The 13,632-nt window shown below is 37.1% G+C and overlaps 12 non-coding genes across 12 annotated transcripts; all 12 read right to left on the bottom strand.

Annotated features, from left to right (window-relative positions):
- Positions 1-191: 191 nt before the first annotated feature.
- Positions 192-263, bottom strand: trnaa-ugc (transfer RNA alanine (anticodon UGC)). Its single transcript has one exon. It is a non-coding gene; the product is annotated as a tRNA-Ala (tRNA).
- A 2,690-nt stretch (positions 264-2,953) lies between these two features.
- On the bottom strand, positions 2,954-3,025 carry trnaa-ugc (transfer RNA alanine (anticodon UGC)). The gene has a single exon. It is a non-coding gene; the product is annotated as a tRNA-Ala (tRNA).
- Positions 3,026-3,874: 849 nt separating this feature from the next.
- Positions 3,875-3,946, bottom strand: trnaa-ugc (transfer RNA alanine (anticodon UGC)). Its single transcript has one exon. It is a non-coding gene; the product is annotated as a tRNA-Ala (tRNA).
- Positions 3,947-4,798: 852 nt separating this feature from the next.
- trnaa-ugc (transfer RNA alanine (anticodon UGC)) lies at positions 4,799-4,870 on the bottom strand. The gene has a single exon. It is a non-coding gene; the product is annotated as a tRNA-Ala (tRNA).
- A 1,771-nt stretch (positions 4,871-6,641) lies between these two features.
- trnaa-ugc (transfer RNA alanine (anticodon UGC)) lies at positions 6,642-6,713 on the bottom strand. Its single transcript has one exon. It is a non-coding gene; the product is annotated as a tRNA-Ala (tRNA).
- Positions 6,714-7,562: 849 nt separating this feature from the next.
- On the bottom strand, positions 7,563-7,634 carry trnaa-ugc (transfer RNA alanine (anticodon UGC)). The gene has a single exon. It is a non-coding gene; the product is annotated as a tRNA-Ala (tRNA).
- Positions 7,635-8,482: 848 nt separating this feature from the next.
- On the bottom strand, positions 8,483-8,554 carry trnaa-ugc (transfer RNA alanine (anticodon UGC)). Its single transcript has one exon. It is a non-coding gene; the product is annotated as a tRNA-Ala (tRNA).
- Positions 8,555-9,405: 851 nt separating this feature from the next.
- On the bottom strand, positions 9,406-9,477 carry trnaa-ugc (transfer RNA alanine (anticodon UGC)). Its single transcript has one exon. It is a non-coding gene; the product is annotated as a tRNA-Ala (tRNA).
- An 848-nt stretch (positions 9,478-10,325) lies between these two features.
- Positions 10,326-10,397, bottom strand: trnaa-ugc (transfer RNA alanine (anticodon UGC)). Its single transcript has one exon. It is a non-coding gene; the product is annotated as a tRNA-Ala (tRNA).
- Positions 10,398-11,249: 852 nt separating this feature from the next.
- trnaa-ugc (transfer RNA alanine (anticodon UGC)) lies at positions 11,250-11,321 on the bottom strand. The gene has a single exon. It is a non-coding gene; the product is annotated as a tRNA-Ala (tRNA).
- An 848-nt stretch (positions 11,322-12,169) lies between these two features.
- On the bottom strand, positions 12,170-12,241 carry trnaa-ugc (transfer RNA alanine (anticodon UGC)). The gene has a single exon. It is a non-coding gene; the product is annotated as a tRNA-Ala (tRNA).
- An 848-nt stretch (positions 12,242-13,089) lies between these two features.
- Positions 13,090-13,161, bottom strand: trnaa-ugc (transfer RNA alanine (anticodon UGC)). The gene has a single exon. It is a non-coding gene; the product is annotated as a tRNA-Ala (tRNA).
- Between the last annotated feature and the right edge of the window lie 471 nt (positions 13,162-13,632).

Here is a 13,632-nt window from a genome sequence, read left to right as displayed (position 1 = left end):
AACATGAACTTCAGTTTTTGAAAATGATGCCATAAAAGTTGGCAACCATGCCACTTCTGTTCTATAAATGTACTAACAGGGATTGAACGCATATTCTTCAGATTACAAGACCAAATGATTTTGCACATCTCTGTTTCCTGCTTAGAATTTCAACATTCTGGAAAGTAGAAGTTGGGTCTTTGCAAAACAAAAGGAGAAGCTGGTGATTGAACCCAGGACCTCATACATGCAAAGCATGCGCTCTACCACTGAGCTACATCCCCTTTCTGGGAAATAAATACATGTTGCTTATTTTTTTAAATGTCACCTTTATTTAACCAGGTAAGCCAGTTAAGGACAAGTTCTCATACACCACTGCGACCTGGCCAAGATAAAGCAAAGCAGTGCAACACAAACAACAACACAGAGTTACACATGGAACAAACAAATCCGGGCTTGGGACCAGCAAAAGTGACCCAAAAGAGACACTCTGGCAGAGCAACTTAGTTTTTAATTGTATTTTTTTGTTTTTCAGTTTAGTTTTCTTAATTTGGTTTGGTTTTTAACCTTATGGTCCACTTAGGAGCCTACGACAAGTCACAGTAAAACATTAACATTTTTAACCATAACATAAAAATAAATAATTCTATACAATCTACATTAACAATCTAAATGGACCAAAAAGAGACAATAGAAAAAACTTTCAATTGCAATGTGAGAAAATGATGGTACCTAGTCTGGCCCTAATTCAGGTTAATCGTGTTTTTTTTTAAATGTAAGCCAGGGCGGGATCAGCCAGCAGCGGCTTCCCACATTCATATACAGTCTGGAAGCGGAGGGGTGAACTATTAATACAATGTACTTTTTATATACACCACTCCATTGAAACTACAATGAAATGATAGCAGCAATTCTTAAAACAGGTACGGACAGGGATCGAGAACATGAACTTCAGTTTTTGAAAATGATGCCATAAAAGTTGGCTAACATGCCACTTCTGTTCTATAAATATACTAACAGGGATTGAACGCATATTCTTCAGATTACAAGACCAAATGATTTTGCACATCTCTGTTTCCTGCTTAGAATTTCAACATTCTGGAAAGTAGAAGTTGGGTCTTTGCAAAACAATAGGAGAAACTGGTGATTGAACCTAGGACCTCATACATGCAAAGCATGCGCTCTACCACTGAGCTACATCCCCTTTCTGGGAAATAAAAAAATGTTGCTTATTTTTTAAAATGTCACCTTTATTTAACCAGGTAAGCCAGTTAAGGACAAGTTCTCATACACCACTGCGACCTGGCCAAGATAAAGCAAAGCAGTGCAACACAAACAACAACACAGAGTTACACATGGGACAAACAAATCCGGGCTTGGGACCAGCAAAAGTGACCCAAAAGAGACACTCTGGCGGAGCAACTTAGTTTTTAATTGTATTTTTTTGTTTTTCAGTTTAGTTTTCTTAATTTGGTTTGGTTTTTAACCTTATGGTCCACTTAGGAGCCTACGACAAGTCACAGTAAAACATTAACATTTTTAACCATAACATAAAAATAAATAATTCTATACAATCTACATTAACAATCTAAATGGACCAAAAAGAGACAATAGAAAAAACTTTCAATTGCAATGTGAGAAAATGATGGTACCTAGTCTGGCCCTAATTCAGGTTAATCGTGTTTTTTTTTAAATGTAAGCCAGGGCGGGATCAGCCAGCAGCGGCTTCCCACATTCATATACAGTCTGGAAGCGGAGGGGTGAACTATTAATACAATGTACTTTTTATATACACCACTCCATTGAAACTACAATGAAATGATAGCAGCAATTCTTAAAACAGGTACGGACAGGGATCGAGAACATGAACTTCAGTTTTTGAAAATGATGCCATAAAAGTTGGCTAACATGCCACTTCTGTTCTATAAATATACTAACAGGGATTGAACGCATATTCTTCAGATTACAAGACCAAATGATTTTGCACATCTCTGTTTCCTGCTTAGAATTTCAACATTCTGGAAAGTAGAAGTTGGGTCTTTGCAAAACAATAGGAGAAACTGGTGATTGAACCTAGGACCTCATACATGCAAAGCATGCGCTCTACCACTGAGCTACATCCCCTTTCTGGGAAATAAATAAATGTTGCTAATTTTTTTAAATGTCACCTTTATTTAACCAGGTAAGCCAGTTAAGGACAAGTTCTCATACACCACTGCGACCTGGCCAAGATAAAGCAAAGCAGTGCAACACAAACAACAACACAGAGTTACACATGGGACAAACAAATCCGGGCTTGGGACCAGCAAAAGTGACCCAAAAGAGACACTCTGGCGGAGCAACTTAGTTTTTAATTGTATTTTTTTGTTTTTCAGTTTAGTTTTCTTAATTTGGTTTGGTTTTTAACCTTATGGTCCACTTAGGAGCCTACGACAAGTCACAGTAAAACATTAACATTTTTAACCATAACATAAAAATAAATAATTCTATGCAATCTACATTAACAATCTAAATGGACCAAAAAGAGACAATAGAAAAAAACTTTCAATTGCAATGTGAGAAAATGATGGTACCTAGTCTGGCCCTAATTCAGGTTAATCGTGTTTTTTTTTAAATGTAAGCCAGGGCGGGATCAGCCAGCAGCGGCTTCCCACATTCATATACAGTCTGGAAGCGGAGGGGTGAACTATTAATACAATGTACTTTTTATATACACCACTCCATTGAAACTACAATGAAATGATAGCAGCAATTCTTAAAACAGGTACGGACAGGGATCGAAAACATGAACTTCAGTTTTTGAAAATGATGCCATAAAAGTTGGCTACCATGCCACTTCTGTTCTATAAATGTACTAACAGGGATTGAACACATATTCTTCAGATTACAAGACCAAATGATTTTGCACATCTCTGTTTCCTGCTTAGAATTTCAACATTCTGGAAAGTAGAAGTTGGGTCTTTGCAAAAAAACATGGAGAAGCTGGGGATTGATCCCAGGACCTCATACATGCAAAGCATGCGCTCTACCACTGAGCTACATCCCCTTTCTGCAAAATAAAAAAATGTTGCTTATTTTTTTAAATGTCACCTTTATTTAACCAGGTAAGCCAGTTAAGGACAAGTTCTCATACACCACTGCGACCTGGCCAAGATAAAGCAAAGCAGTGCAACACAAACAACAACACAGAGTTACACATGGAACAAACAAATCCGGGCTTGGGACCAGCAAAAGTGACCCAAAAGAGACACTCTGGCGGAGCAACTTAGTTTTTAATTGTATTTTTTTGTTTTTCAGTTTAGTTTTCTTAATTTGGTTTGGTTTTTAACCTTATGGTCCACTTAGGAGCCTACGACAAGTCACAGTAAAACATTAACATTTTTAACATAACATAAAAATAAATAATTCTATGCAATCTACATTAACAATCTAAATGGACCAAAAAGAGACAATAGAAAAAAACTTTCAATTGCAATGTGAGAAAATGATGGTACCTAGTCTGGCCCTAATTCAGGTTAATCGTGTTTTTTTTTAAATGTAAGCCAGGGCGGGATCAGCCAGCAGCGGCTTCCCACATTCATATACAGTCTGGAAGCGGAGGGGTGAACTATTAATACAATGTACTTTTTATATACACCACTCCATTGAAACTACAATGAAATGATAGCAGCAATTCTTAAAACAGGTACGGACAGGGATCGAGAACATGAACTTCAGTTTTTGAAAATGATGCCATAAAAGTTGGCTAACATGCCACTTCTGTTCTATAAATGTACTAACAGGGATTGAACACATATTCTTCAGATTACAAGACCAAATGATTTTGCACAGCTCTGTTTCCTGCTTAGAATTTCAACATTCTGGAAAGTAGAAGTTGGGTCTTTGCAAAAAAACATGGAGAAGCTGGGGATTGATCCCAGGACCTCATACATGCAAAGCATGCGCTCTACCACTGAGCTACATCCCCTTTCTGCAAAAGAAAAAATGTTGCTTATTTTTTTAAATGTCACCTTTATTTAACCAGGTAAGCCAGTTAAGGACAAGTTCTCATACACCACTGCGACCTGGCCAAGATAAAGCAAAGCAGTGCAACACAAACAACAACACAGAGTTACACATGGAACAAACAAATCCGGGCTTGGGACCAGCAAAAGTGACCCAAAAGAGACACTCTGGCGGAGCAACTTAGTTTTTAATTGTATTTTTTTGTTTTTCAGTTTAGTTTTCTTAATTTGGTTTGGTTTTTAACCTTATGGTCCACTTAGGAGCCTACGACAAGTCACAGTAAAACATTAACATTTTTAACCATAACATAAAAATAAATAATTCTATACAATCTACATTAACAATCTAAATGGACCAAAAAGAGACAATAGAAAAAACTTTCAATTGCAATGTGAGAAAATGATGGTAACTAGTCTGGCCCTAATTCAGGTTAATCGTGTATTAAAAAAAAAAATGTAAGCCAGGGCGGGATCAGCCAGTGGCGGCTTCCCACATTCATATACAGTCTGGAAGCGGAGGGGTGAACTATTAATACAATGTACTTTTTATATACACCACTCCATTGAAACTACAATGAAATGATAGCAGCAATTATTGAAACAGGTACGGACAGGGATCGAAAACATGAACTTCAGTTTTTGAAAATGATGCCATAAAAGTTGGCTACAATGCCACTTCTGTTCTATAAATGTACTAACAGGGATTGAACACATATTCTTCAGATTACAAGACCAAATGATTTTGCACATCTCTGTTTCCTGCTTAGAATTTCAACATTCTGGAAAGTAGAAGTTGGGTCTTTGCAAAAAAAACATGGAGAAGCTGGGGATTGATCCCAGGACCTCATACATGCAAAGCATGCGCTCTACCACTGAGCTACATCCCCTTTCTGCGAAAGAAAAAAATGTTGCTTATTTTTTAAAATGTCACCTTTATTTAACCAGGTAAGCCAGTTAAGGACAAGTTCTCATACACCACTGCGACCTGGCCAAGATAAAGCAAAGCAGTGCAACACAAACAACAACACATAGTTACACATGGAACAAACAAATCCGGGCTTGGGACAAGCAAAAGTGACCCAAAAGAGACACTCTGGCGGAGCAACTTAGTTTTTAATTGTATTTTTCTGTTTTTCAGTTTAGTTTTCTTAATTTGGTTTGGTTTTTAACCTTATGGTCCACTTAGGAGCCTACGACAAGTCACAGTAAAACATTAACATTTTTAACCATAACATAAAAATAAATAATTCTATGCAATCTACATTAACAATCTAAATGGACCAAAAAGAGACAATAGAAAAAAACTTTCAATTGCAATGTGAGAAAATGATGGTACCTAGTCTGGCCCTAATTCAGGTTAATCGTGTTTTTTTTAAAATGTAAGCCAGGGCGGGATCAGCCAGCAGCGGCTTCCCACATTCATATACAGTCTGGAAGCGGAGGGGTGAACTATTAATACAATGTACTTTTTATATACACCACTCCATTGAAACTACAATGAAATGATAGCAGCAATTCTTAAAACAGGTACGGACAGGGATCGAGAACATGAACTTCAGTTTTTGAAAATGATGCCATAAAAGTTGGCTAACATGCCACTTCTGTTCTATAAATGTACTAACAGGGATTGAACGCATATTCTTCAGATTACAAGACCAAATGATTTTGCACATCTCTGTTTCCTGCTTAGAATTTCAACATTCTGGAAAGTAGAAGTTGGGTCTTTGCAAAACAAAAGGAGAAGCTGGTGATTGAACCTAGGACCTCATACATGCAAAGCATGCGCTCTACCACTGAGCTACATCCCCTTTCTGGGAAATAAATAAATGTTGCTTATTTTTTTAAATGTCACCTTTATTTAACCAGGTAAGCCAGTTAAGGACAAGTTCTCATACACCACTGCGACCTGGCCAAGATAAAGCAAAGCAGTGCAACACAAACAACAACACAGAGTTACACATGGGACAAACAAATCCGGGCTTGGGACCAGCAAAAGTGACCCAAAAGAGACACTCTGGCGGAGCAACTTAGTTTTTAATTGTATTTTTTTGTTTTTCAGTTTAGTTTTCTTAATTTGGTTTGGTTTTTAACCTTATGGTCCACTTAGGAGCCTACGACAAGTCACAGTAAAACATTAACATTTTTAACCATAACATAAAAATAAATAATTCTATGCAATCTACATTAACAATCTAAATGAACCAAAAAGAGACAATAGAAAAAAACTTTCAATTGCAATGTGAGAAAATGATGGTAACTAGTCTGGCCCTAATTCAGGTTAATCGTGTTTTTTTTTAAATGTAAGCCAGGGCGGGATCAGCCAGCAGCGGCTTCCCACATTCATATACAGTCTGGAAGCGGAGGGGTGAACTATTAATACAATGTACTTTTTATATACACCACTCCATTGAAACTACAATGAAATGATAGCAGCAATTCTTAAAACAGGTACGGACAGGGATCGAGAACATGAACTTCAGTTTTTGAAAATGATGCCATAAAAGTTGGCTACCATGCCACTTCTGTTTTATAAATGTACTAACAGGGATTGAACGCATATTCTTCAGATTACAAGACCAAATGATTTTGCACATCTCTGTTTCCTGCTTAGAATTTCAACATTCTGGAAAGTAGAAGTTGGGTCTTTGCAAAAAAACATGGAGAAGCTGGGGATTGATCCCAGGACCTCATACATGCAAAGCATGCGCTCTACCACTGAGCTACATCCCCTTTCTGCAAAAGATAAAAATGTTGCTTATTTTTTTAAATGTCACCTTTATTTAACCAGGTAAGCCAGTTAAGGACAAGTTCTCATACACCACTGCGACCTGGCCAAGATAAAGCAAAGCAGTGCAACACAAACAACAACACAGAGTTACACATGGAACAAACAAATCCGGGCTTGGGACCAGCAAAAGTGACCCAAAAGAGACACTCTGGCGGAGCAACTTAGTTTTTAATTGTATTTTTTTGTTTTTCAGTTTAGTTTTCTTAATTTGGTTTGGTTTTTAACCTTATGGTCCACTTAGGAGCCTACGACAAGTCACAGTAAAACATTAACATTTTTAACATAACATAAAAATAAATAATTCTATGCAATCTACATTAACAATCTAAATGGACCAAAAAGAGACAATAGAAAAAAACTTTCAATTGCAATGTGAGAAAATGATGGTACCTAGTCTGGCCCTAATTCAGGTTAATCGTGTTTTTTTTTAAATGTAAGCCAGGGCGGGATCAGCCAGCAGCGGCTTCCCACATTCATATACAGTCTGGAAGCGGAGGGGTGAACTATTAATACAATGTACTTTTTATATACACCACTCCATTGAAACTACAATGAAATGATAGCAGCAATTCTTAAAACAGGTACGGACAGGGATCGAGAACATGAACTTCAGTTTTTGAAAATGATGCCATAAAAGTTGGCTAACATGCCACTTCTGTTTTATAAATGTACTAACAGGGATTGAACGCATATTCTTCAGATTACAAGACCAAATGATTTTGCACATCTCTGTTTCCTGCTTAGAATTTCAACATTCTGGAAAGTAGAAGTTGGGTCTTTGCAAAAAAACATGGAGAAGCTGGGGATTGATCCCAGGACCTCATACATGCAAAGCATGCGCTCTACCACTGAGCTACATCCCCTTTCTGCAAAAGAAAAAAATGTTGCTTATTTTTTTAAATGTCACCTTTATTTAACCAGGTAAGCCAGTTAAGGACAAGTTCTCATACACCACTGCGACCTGGCCAAGATAAAGCAAAGCAGTGCAACACAAACAACAACACAGAGTTACACATGGAACAAACAAATCCGGGCTTGGGACCAGCAAAAGTGACCCAAAAGAGACACTCTGGCGGAGCAACTTAGTTTTTAATTGTATTTTTTTGTTTTTCAGTTTAGTTTTCTTAATTTGGTTTGGTTTTTAACCTTATGGTCCACTTAGGAGCCTACGACAAGTCACAATAAAACATTAACATTTTTAACATAACATAAAAATAAATAATTCTATGCAATCTACATTAACAATCTAAATGGACCAAAAAGAGACAATAGAAAAAAACTTTAAATTGCAATGTGAGAAAATGATGGTACCTAGTCTGGCCCTAATTCAGGTTAATCGTGTTTTTTTTTAAATGTAAGCCAGGGCGGGATCAGCCAGCAGCGGCTTCCCACATTCATATACAGTCTGGAAGCGGAGGGGTGAACTATTAATACAATTTACTTTTTATATACACCACTCCATTGAAACTACAATGAAATGATAGCAGCAATTCTTAAAACAGGTACGGACAGGGATCGAGAACATGAACTTCAGTTTTTGAAAATGATGCCATAAAAGTTGGCTACCATGCCACTTCTGTTCTATAAATGTACTAACAGGGATTGAACGCATATTCTTCAGATTACAAGACCAAATGATTTTGCACATCTCTGTTTCCTGCTTAGAATTTCAACATTCTGGAAAGTAGAAGTTGGGTCTTTGCAAAACAAAAGGAGAAGCTGGTGATTGAACCCAGGACCTCATACATGCAAAGCATGCGCTCTACCACTGAGCTACATCCCCTTTCTGCAAAATAAAAAAATGTTGCTTATTTTTTTAAATGTCACCTTTATTTAACCAGGTAAGCCAGTTAAGGACAAGTTCTCATACACCACTGCGACCTGGCCAAGATAAAGCAAAGCAGTGCAACACAAACAACAACACAGAGTTACACATGGAACAAACAAATCCGGGCTTGGGACTATCAAAAGTGACCCAAAAGAGACACTCTGGCGGAGCAACTTAGTTTTTAATTGTATTTTTTTGTTTTTCAGTTTAGTTTTCTTAATTTGGTTTGGTTTTTAACCTTATGGTCCACTTAGGAGCCTACGACAAGTCACAGTAAAACATTAACATTTTTAACATAACATAAAAATAAATAATTCTATGCAATCTACATTAACAATCTAAATGGACCAAAAAGAGACAATAGAAAAAACTTTCAATTGCAATGTGAGAAAATGATGGTAACTAGTCTGGCCCTAATTCAGGTTAATCGTGTTTAAAAAAAAAAAATGTAAGCCAGGGCGGGATCAGCCAGTGGCGGCTTCCCACATTCATATACAGTCTGGAAGCGGAGGGGTGAACTATTAATACAATGTACTTTTTATATACACCACTCCATTGAAACTACAATGAAATGATAGCAGCAATTCTTGAAACAGGTACGGACAGGGATCAAAAACATGAACTTCAGTTTTTGAAAATGATGCCATAAAAGTTGGCAACCATGCCACTTCTGTTCTATAAATGTACTAACAGGGATTGAACGCATATTCTTCAGATTACAAGACCAAATGATTTTGCACATCTCTGTTTCCTGCTTAGAATTTCAACATTCTGGAAAGTAGAAGTTGGGTCTTTGCAAAAAAACATGGAGAAGCTGGGGATTGAACCCAGGACCTCATACATGCAAAGCATGCGCTCTACCACTGAGCTACATCCCCTTTCTGCAAAATAAAAAAATGTTGCTTTTTTTTTAAAATGTCACCTTTATTTAACCAGGTAAGCCAGTTAAGGACAAGTTCTCATACACCACTGCGACCTGGCCAAGATAAAGCAAAGCAGTGCAACACAACAACAACACAGAGTTACACATGGAACAAACAAATCCGGGCTAGGGACCAGCAAAAGTGACCCAAAAGAGACACTCTGGCGGAGCAACTTAGTTATTAATTGTATTTTTTTGTTTTTCAGTTTAGTTTTCTTAATTTGGTTTGGTTTTTAACCTTATGGTCCACTTAGGAGCCTACGACAAGTCACAGTAAAACATTAACATTTTTAACCATAACATAAAAATAAATAATTCTATACAATCTACATTAACAATCTAAATGGACCAAAAAGAGACAATAGAAAAAACTTTCAATTGCAATGTGAGAAAATGATGGTAACTAGTCTGGCCCTAATTCAGGTTAATCGTGTTTTTTTTAAATTGTAAGCCAGGGCGGGATCAGCCAGTGGCGGCTTCCCACATTCATATACAGTCTGGAAGCGGAGGGGTGAACTATTAATACAATGTACTTTTTATATACACCACTCCATTGAAACTACAATGAAATGATAGCAGCAATTCTTGAAACAGGTACGGACAGGGATCGAAAACATGAACTTCAGTTTTTGAAAATGATGCCATAAAAGTTGGCAACCATGCCACTTCTGTTCTATAAATGTACTAACAGGGATTGAACGCATATTCTTCAGATTACAAGACCAAATGATTTTGCACATCTCTGTTTCCTGCTTAGAATTTCAACATTCTGGAAAGTAGAAGTTGGGTCTTTGCAAAAAAACATGGAGAAGCTGGGGATTGAACCCAGGACCTCATACATGCAAAGCATGCGCTCTACCACTGAGCTACATCCCCTTTCTGCAAAAGAAAAACATTTTGCTTATTTTTTTAAATGTCACCTTTATTTAACCAGGTAAGCCAGTTAAGGACAAGTTCTCATACACCACTGCGACCTGGCCAAGATAAAGCAAAGCAGTGCAACACAAACAACAACACAGAGTTACACATGGAACAAACAAATCCGGGCTTGGGACCAGCAAAAGTGACCCAAAAGAGACACTCTGGCGGAGCAACTTAGTTTTTAATTGTATTTTTTTGTTTTTCAGTTTAGTTTTCGTAATTTGGTTTGGTTTTTAACCTTATGGTCCACTTAGGAGCCTACGACAAGTCACAGTAAAACATTAACATTTTTAACCATAACATAAAAATAAATAATTCTATACAATCTACATTAACAATCTAAATGGACCAAAAAGAGACAATAGAAAAAACTTTCAATTGCAATGTGAGAAAATGATGGTAACTAGTCTGGCCCTAATTCAGGTTAATCGTGTATTAAAAAAAAAAATGTAAGCCAGGGCGGGATCAGCCAGTGGCGGCTTCCCACATTCATATACAGTCTGGAAGCGGAGGGGTGAACTATTAATACAATGCACTTTTTATATACACCACTCCATTGAAACTACAATGAAATGATAGCAGCAATTCTTGAAACAGGTACGGACAGGGATCGAAAACATGAACTTCAGTTTTTGAAAATGATGCCATAAAAGTTGGCAACCATGCCACTTCTGTTCTATAAATGTACTAACAGGGATTGAACGCATATTCTTCAGATTACAAGACCAAACGATTTTGCACATCTCTGTTTCCTGCTTAGAATTTCAACATTCTGGAAAGTAGAAGTTGGGTCTTTGCAAAAAAACATGGAGAAGCTGGTGATTGAACCCAGGACCTCATACATGCAAAGCATGCGCTCTACCACTGAGCTACATCCCCTTTATGCAAAAGAAAAATATTTTGCTTATTTTTTAAAATGTTACCTTTATTTAACCAGGTAAGCCAGTTAAGGACAAGTTCTCATACACCACTGCGACCTGGCCAAGATAAAGCAAAGCAGTGCAACACAAACAACAACACAGAGTTACACATGGAACAAACAAATCCGGGCTTGGGACCAGCAAAAGTGACCCAAAAGAGACACTCTGGCGGAGCAACTTAGTTTTTAATTGTATTTTTTTGTTTTTCAGTTTAGTTTTCTTAATTTGGTTTGGTTTTTAACCTTATGGTCCACTTAGGAGCCTACGACAAGTCACAGTAAAACATTAACATTTTTAACCATAACATAAAAATAAATAATTCTATACAATCTACATTAACAATCTAAATGGACCAAAAAGAGACAATAGAAAAAACTTTCAATTGCAATGTGAGAAAATGATGGTAACTAGTCTGGCCCTAATTCAGGTTAATCGTGTTTTTTTTAAATTGTAAGCCAGGGCGGGATCAGCCAGGGGCGGCTTCCCACATTCATATACAGTCTGGAAGCGGAGGGGTGAACTATTAATACAATGTACTTTTATATACACCACTCCATTGAAACTACAATGAAATGATAGCAGCAATTCTTGAAACAGATACGGACAGGGATCGAAAACATGAACTTCAGTTTTTGAAAATGATGCCATAAAAGTTGGCAACCATGCCACTTCTGTTCTATAAATGTACTAACAGGGATTGAACGCATATTCTTCAGATTACAAGACCAAATGATTTTGCACATCTCTGTTTCCTGCTTAGAATTTCAACATTCTGGAAAGTAGAAGTTGGGTCTTTGCAAAAAAACATGGAGAAGCTGGGGATTGAACCCAGGACCTCATATATGCAAAGCATGCGCTCTACCACTGAGCTACATCCCCTTTCTGCAAAATAAAAAAATGTTGCTTTTTTTTTAAAATGTCACCTTTATTTAACCAGGTAAGCCAGTTAAGGACAAGTTCTCATACACCACTGCGACCTGGCCAAGATAAAGCAAAGCAGTGCAACACAACAACAACACAGAGTTACACATGGAACAAACAAATCCGGGCTAGGGACCAGCAAAAGTGACCCAAAAGAGACACTCTGGCGGAGCAACTTAGTTTTTAATTGTATTTTTTTGTTTTTCAGTTTAGTTTTCTTAATTTGGTTTGGTTTTTAACCTTATGGTCCACTTAGGAGCCTACGACAAGTCACAGTAAAACATTAACATTTTTAACCATAACATAAAAATAAATAATTCTATACAATCTACATTAACAATCTAAATGGACCAAAAAGAGACAATAGAAAAAACTTTCAATTGCAATGTGAGAAAATGATGGTAACTAGTCTGGCCCTAATTCAGGTTAATCGTGTTTTTTTTAAATTGTAAGCCAGGGCGGGATCAGCCAGTGGCGGCTTCCCACATTCATATACAGTCTGGAAGCGGAGGGGTGAACTATTAATACAATGTACTTTTTATATACACCACTCCATTGAAACTACAATGAAATGATAGCAGCAATTCTTGAAACAGGTACGGACAGGGATCGAAAACATGAACTTCAGTTTTTGAAAATGATGCCATAAAAGTTGGCAACCATGCCACTTCTGTTCTATAAATGTACTAACAGGGATTGAACGCATATTCTTCAGATTACAAGACCAAATGATTTTGCACATCTCTGTTTCCTGCTTAGAATTTCAACATTCTGGAAAGTAGAAGTTGGGTCTTTGCAAAAAAACATGGAGAAGCTGGGGATTGAACCCAGGACCTCATACATGCAAAGCATGCGCTCTACCACTGAGCTACATCCCCTTTCTGCAAAAGAAAAACATTTTGCTTATTTTTTTAAATGTCACCTTTATTTAACCAGGTAAGCCAGTTAAGGACAAGTTCTCATACACCACTGCGACCTGGCCAAGATAAAGCAAAGCAGTGCAACACAAACAACAACACAGAGTTACACATGGAACAAACAAATCCGGGCTTGGGACCAGCAAAAGTGACCCAAAAGAGACACTCTGGCGGAGCAACTTAGTTTTTAATTGTATTTTTTTGTTTTTCAGTTTAGTTTTCTTAATTTGGTTTGGTTTTTAACCTTATGGTCCACTTAGGAGCCTACGACAAGTCACAGTAAAACATTAACATTTTTAACCATAACATAAAAATAAATAATTCTATACAATCTACATTAACAATCTAAATGGACCAAAAAGAGACAATAGAAAAAACTTTCAATTGCAATGTGAGAAAATGATGGTAACTAGTCTGGCCCTAATTCAGGTT

Source organism: Oncorhynchus mykiss, chromosome 15 (genome assembly GCF_057628025.1).
Source record: "Oncorhynchus mykiss isolate SJ-2025 chromosome 15, ASM5762802v1, whole genome shotgun sequence".
NCBI classification, from domain to species: Eukaryota; Metazoa; Chordata; class Actinopteri; order Salmoniformes; family Salmonidae; genus Oncorhynchus; species Oncorhynchus mykiss.
The sequence above is the reverse complement of the archived record's forward strand: the minus strand, read 5'-3'. Positions and strand labels throughout refer to the sequence as shown.